This window comes from Cibotium barometz, chromosome 11 (genome assembly GCF_041138505.1).
Source record: "Cibotium barometz isolate CiBa-2024 chromosome 11, ASM4113850v1, whole genome shotgun sequence".
Lineage (NCBI taxonomy): Eukaryota > Viridiplantae > Streptophyta > Polypodiopsida > Cyatheales > Cibotiaceae > Cibotium > Cibotium barometz.
In genome coordinates, this window is record NC_141056.1 from 47,020,966 (window position 1) to 47,027,512 (window position 6,547).

A 6,547-nucleotide genomic window follows, 5' to 3' on the forward strand; every position below is an offset into this window, starting at 1 on the left:
TTATCTCTCTCTCTTTGTATCATAAATTTGGAGTTTAGAAAACACACCATCTTTCTCTTATAAGCAATTAATAAATGAAAACAAATTGAGGGCACATGTTTATGCTAAATTTTGTCTCCTTGATATGCCAATTATACATATATGCTTGATGTAATTAATGATGGTGAATCAAAATTATTACATGTTGCGGTTTTGTTGCAAGGAGGGGCTAAAAGGAAAGGATATTTGATGTAATAAGGTCATTTTAGAAGAAACAATATTAGTGCCATAAAAAATTAACATTCTATTAGAGAATATTGAATGGTCATGAAAAATTAACATTCAAGTCAAGTCCTTAGTGCAACCATTGTGGTGAGAAGATGTTTGATTAATGTTTCCCATGATCAAAACAATGGTTAAAAAGAGGTAACTAACTTTAGGGTTGGAGAGAATCTTTTGTGCAGTGTTGGGTTGGGAAAGGATGAAGCGGTTGGTGGGGTGATGTTTGGTGTTAGCTTCGTAGGTTAAGACAATTTCACCCACCCAACCTATCGTAAGGCACTGTGCCATCTTCCCCGCTCGAACGGGCACCTATCTTTTGTAAGATAGCGTTGGAACATATAAAGCAGACTTACCTTGAGCTTAATGTCAAATAGGAAAAGTCTAAGAACTTCATATACATACTTGCTTAAGACTAGTAATAGTGACTAGACCATTTTTAATTTCGCATTGGCCTAGTGTGAAAACTAGTCACTTGTACATAAGTCAATTTGTTCTCTATTGGATTCTTCTTGCCTTCTTGCATGATGCTAGATGGATTTCTTGCATAAGTAGGTCTTCTTGTAGGTTACCCCCTCTCATTAGCTTGCATAAGTACGTCTTCTTGTAGGTTACCCCCTCTCATTAGCTTGCATAAGTACGTCTTCTTGTAGGTTGCTCCCTCTCATTAGCTTCTTCTTTACCTGCCTTTGTGAGCAAGAACCATCGTAAAGGATATTCCATCTAGGCACAGAGAGTTCTACCTCCACCCCCTTAGGAGCATTTCCATGTGACAATGGACTGAGGATGCGGAGGGACGGGCTAGCGCATCAATATCCAGGAGTTACATTGTGACTCTCAAAGGCAACACCCAACCTGACACACGATTGCGCAAGGCTAAGGCAAGCTCTTGACTTGAACATATTTGGTGTTGTAGCTAGGGCTTAGCTCGGTTCATCTATCCATTCTAAGCTATTGGGATCACCCAATATTGCCAGTGTTCATTAGAAGGTCATGCTCCAAAAAACATATAGTTTTGGAGCCTCTGATGTTTTAGAGCTTTTTTTATCAAGGCATTCTATTTTCATACCTTGAAAGGGCAAACCCTGGTTTCTTAGTGATTTCCATGAGTTTGGAGCCCACAAGGCTTAGATTTCATCATATTGAATCAAGAAATTACTTTAGAAATGGTGATTAGTAGTGGAATCCACTTTGAAAACATAAGCATTGAGCTCCATTAGGTGTGGATTAGAGTGGGATAGCTATTTTTTGTTCATGCATTGTTAGAATTGGTCTTAGAGCATGCAAAATCAATAAAAAACAATTAAAAAACACTTAATCACTTATACAATCACCATTCTAAACCTTAATCATCTCTATCAAGTAAAAAAAACAAAACTCCAAGGATCGAGCCAAACTAGCTCTCGGGTTAGGAGATGTGAGCCCACAATCCCGCGATAAAAAAGATGCGAGTTAGCACATGTGAGCTTGGAGACGTGAGCTGTGAGCCATGAGCCTGGACATGTGATTCATGAGTCTCGACATGTGAGCCTGGACATGTGATCCGTGAGTCTCAACACGTGAGCCATGAGTCCAGAAGCGTGAGTCAATTTAGCTGAGTTAACCAAACATGAGTCCAGAGGTAGGTATACCTAATATTATTGTACGATATAACCACCTTGAAGTCTTGTAAGAACATACCTACTCATGTCCTTTTATGATTTTCATATCATACAATTTGTACCCTCTATAATTTTCAAGGAAATTTCTTGTCCTTTGTAATTATTGGACATTAAGTTTATTATTTCCCAATGATTACACACCAACCTTATTACATAGGCCTATTTTATAAAAGTTTATGCCTAGGTAGGTGTGAGCTCTCAGGCGTGACATGAGTTCAGCGCACCATACTTGCGTGAGCCTACTTCATAGAAAAAAGGTGTGAGCCTATAGATGTGAGAGGTGTGAGCCTGCATACATGAGTCTAGAGACGTGAGCCTAGAGACGTGAGCTTGCATATGTGAGTCTACATACATGAACCTTACAAAAAAGAAGGTTTAAAAAACCAAAAAAAAACTCAAACTAAAAAAAAAAAAACTATAACGTGTGTAGATGTGAGTCTTAAAAAAGGAGCCTAACAAAAAGAAGGCTTAAAAAACTTAAAAAAACTCAAACTAAAAAAAAAAATTATTAACTTAAGCATAACATGCGTGTCTAAAATCACTTTTAGACCTACCTTAAGAAGCACTAGAACCCATTTCACTAGAGTCAAACCTTTGATGAGAACCTGATCCTCCAGACTAATTGTTGTAAACGATAATATAATTAGCTATAGTGCATCAAACCACACTTCTTCAAACCTACCCAACCTTAACGACTAGCACTCACCACTTAAGAAGGTAAGACTCCTTTGGATCCACCTCAAGCGAGGAGTGTTGGGACGAGATGAGACAACTAAATGTAGACGTGGACGGAGGAACAATGAAACCCTTAGAAACAGGAGGTACCACAAGAATCACCAACTACCTCTATAAACATCACCATAAACTTTGTGAAAAAGGTATTAAACTGCTCTATCTTTGGGTGAAGCTCTAGTGAAGAAGCATGAGCAACACGACCACGAACCTTAAGGTTCAAGATTTGCTCTCTCAAGAAGTGGTCAAAAACATGGATGATGCCACAATGTTTCAAACATTTGGTGTCGAATCTTAACATTTGAGATTGAATCGTGAGCTGGATTTTCTCCCTCAAGAAGTGGTCAAACCATGTCTAATGCCACAATGTTTCAAACATTTGCTGTTGATCTTGAGCTGGGTTTATCCTAAGTTGACCATAGCCAAGAAACCCACCAATAACCATAATTACAACAATTGGGACTCTTGTTGTACCATTATAAAATATACAATAGCAAGCATAGATCGTAGTGCAAGCATGAGTCCCACTTTCTACACGATCCCATTATAGAAGTATCTTCACCACAAAACCAAGTTCCAGTTCCTCTCCATTCGGATGAGGAACATGGAACATGGAACATGGGGAAGGGTAAAGAGCCAATGTGTGGGACTACCTCACGATGGATCCATAAGGGAATTCATATAACATATCCTCAAAACACGCAACAAGCCTACAGCCTCAAAGCCAGAGGGACTGGCATAGGACAAGTACCATTAGAAACCGCACAATCCAACCTCATAAGAAAAGAAATCCCAAACCCTAGTTTTGTGCAACCACTCCCTTATGTTGTACCGCTAGCAAAGTTGGGGAAAACAAAGGATGATGACCAAATTTGATGGAACTAGAGATCCCATTCAATACCTAGAGAAGTTTAATCAAGTTTGTGAAGCCATGGGAAGGATTGATGATACCACCAAGATTTATTTATTCGGATTTTGCCTTGAAGATAAAGTAGGCCAACAAAGAAAGCTAGTGGTTTAGGCCTCTAAACCCATTTGAAAAGGCCAATTACAAGGTCTTGAGACACATATACATTGTGGGATTCTCACCTAATGGAGCCAAATGGAGGCCCATGGCACTACTCTATAACCTTAAGCAAGAGGAGGGAGAGACAATGCGGGACTACATTGCTAGAACCAAGAGATGCAATCCACCTGAAGAGACTAGATGACTTATCGCTCAGATTTATGATCTACCTCAAGAGAAAGAGGCTTCATGACCATCTCTACCGGTCTAGACACTATATCTTTGAGGAGTGCTACCGTCGTGAGGTAGTAGAAGATAATTTTCAAGATAAGGATGTAGAAGTCGTCCACCTGAACCAAGAGATAGGGAGCATCATCCAAAGCCTCAACGACTAAGGTTGACATCTTGGCTCTATGACACATGACATGTTTATCTCATATATCCATACTAAGGTCTATAAACCTTAGTATAAAAGAGCTTAAGGTATCCCCTCACCCCTATCCCTCCACGTTTTTATGTGGTGAACATGGGACTAGAGGGAGGGAAGGGGCCCTGGCCTGTTGGCTACCACCATTGGCTATGATGATCGTCTATATGTGCCTATTCTGATCGTGACATGTGTTGAACTCCAATATGGTATCAGAGCTTGGGAGGGGTATGTATTGCTATGCATGGAGTCAATCAAATGATTATTTTGCGGTCCCCTTGTGAACAGATTCTGTGGTGCCAAAAACAAGCACAACTGAGATGGACAAGTTTGTTGTTGGTGTGCCGGGTGTAACTACTAGTAAGTGGGCATACCGGGCCCCGAGTAGCATCATCATGAGGTAGATAGACCTTTGGGCTGAGTGTTATCGGTGTCCTTGGGTATCACCATATCCATCTCGAAGGAGGGTGTTGGAATGTTGACGTCTTGGTGGCTCTGTGACACGTGGCATGCTTATCCCATATATCCATACTAAGGTCTATAAACCTTAGGTTAAAAGGGCTTAAGGTAGCCCTTAGCCCCTATCCCTCCATGTCTTTATGTGGTGAACATGGGATTAGAGGGAGGGAAGGGGCCCCGGCTTGTTGTGGCCCGCTGCCACCATTGGTTGTGATGAATGATCGTCTATATGTGCCCATTTTGATCGTGACTTGTGCTAAAGTCCAATAGTCAGTTTGTGAAAAAGGAATGCCATCTAGCTTCCCCACGAGATGGCTACCATATCCTTGGTGGATGAGGACACCCTGAACATATCAACATCCCAACCCTCGTCTTCCACTTATAGGCTAACAGCTTAGGTAATCACTAACACTCAACAGGACCTTTCATGATGTTACTTCTCCAACAAATTGTCCTCTTATAATTATAAAGTGTGCATCCAAAATATGTATGAATTCATCCTCTCAAACACATCTTTGTCTTTACCAAAATTATACAATTATCGCGTTATTTGTTGATAAGTTGCAACTAGCTTAATAAGTTGCTGCATCTTATCCTCATTATTAGTCGATCTTATGGAAAACCATAAGAAAGGTATTGAGATATCTCATCACTCCACATGCAATGGTCATGAGATATGAACCTCAACACAGCCACCAAGCCAGGTAAAAGTGGAGACATGCTGCTACACAACCTCAGCCTCTCGCCTCCCAAAGGTGGGTACCTTAAAAAACTAGATACCACTGTTGGACGGCTCTAAAAGCTCTCCACATGTAACAGCCCCATGAGATATGAACCTTAACAGCCACCAAGCCAGGTAAAAGTGATCCAAGTTTGGAGACCAAAAGTGTGAACTACACAATGTCTTCCTCCTCTTCATTCAAGAACATCTCAACAATGACAGCCACATGCCCATACTCGAGGTAAGAAATGCATATACCCACAAGCCTCTCAAAGGTGGGTACAAACCTCAAGCTTTCACGTCCCAAAGGTGGGTACAAACCTCAAGCTTTCACCTCCCAAATGTGGGTACCTAAAGAAAACCAGACACCGTGGTTGGATGGCTCTAAAATCTCTCCACATGTAAGGGTTGTGAGATATGAACCTCAACAGCTACCAAGCCAGGTAAAAGTGGTCCAAGTTTGGAGACCAAACCTCTGAACTACACAACCTATTGCTCGTCTTGATTCAAGAACATCTCAATGACAACTATAGACCCATACTTGAGGTAAAAAACAAATATACCTGCAAGCCTCTCAAAGGTGGGTACCTAAAACTCTGTTTGGCAACTCAAGGATATTACAGTAGGGTACCTAAAACTCTGTTTGGCCACTCAAGGATATTACAATATCACAAACACCTTGTGTATTCCAAAGATGGATCAAATGAAATTCCCTCCTCCTCCTCCCTTCATGTGAACCTTGATCCTGAAGTCAAGGTCAGTTGTCGAAAATTCCTGGTAAAAGATTTTTGCAGTGATAGTGTACGCATGCACACACGCAAGACGAAGGAGTTGATTGTTGATCGCACTTGAAAAAGATGAGGAATGGATGAAGCCAATGCATCTGTCTGTGTCATGCAATACCACCCAACCACTACCCTTGGCGACCATCATGAGAAGCAAGAAGGAACCAACACCAGCAATGCTACGTTTTAGCAAAACCTGAGAACCGCACTAACCTTTTAGAACTGTGGTCGGTTGTATACATGGAAAAAGAATCTGATCGTGGGGAATTGCCTCACAACCTTAAATTGTACTCATTACAATGCTATAGTTCTACTCGTAGAGAGTTTGGGCATGGAGCTCCTCAATCAGAATTCCTACATCAGCCAAGCTTTTGAGCTGTACTTTTGAGTACAATTTGATTCCACGATGGCAAACACCCTCAGGCTATGTAGTGTTTCCATATGCTGGCATCCCTTTCTTCAACTACACAAGGCATCACTTCGATATCAAGGCCACAA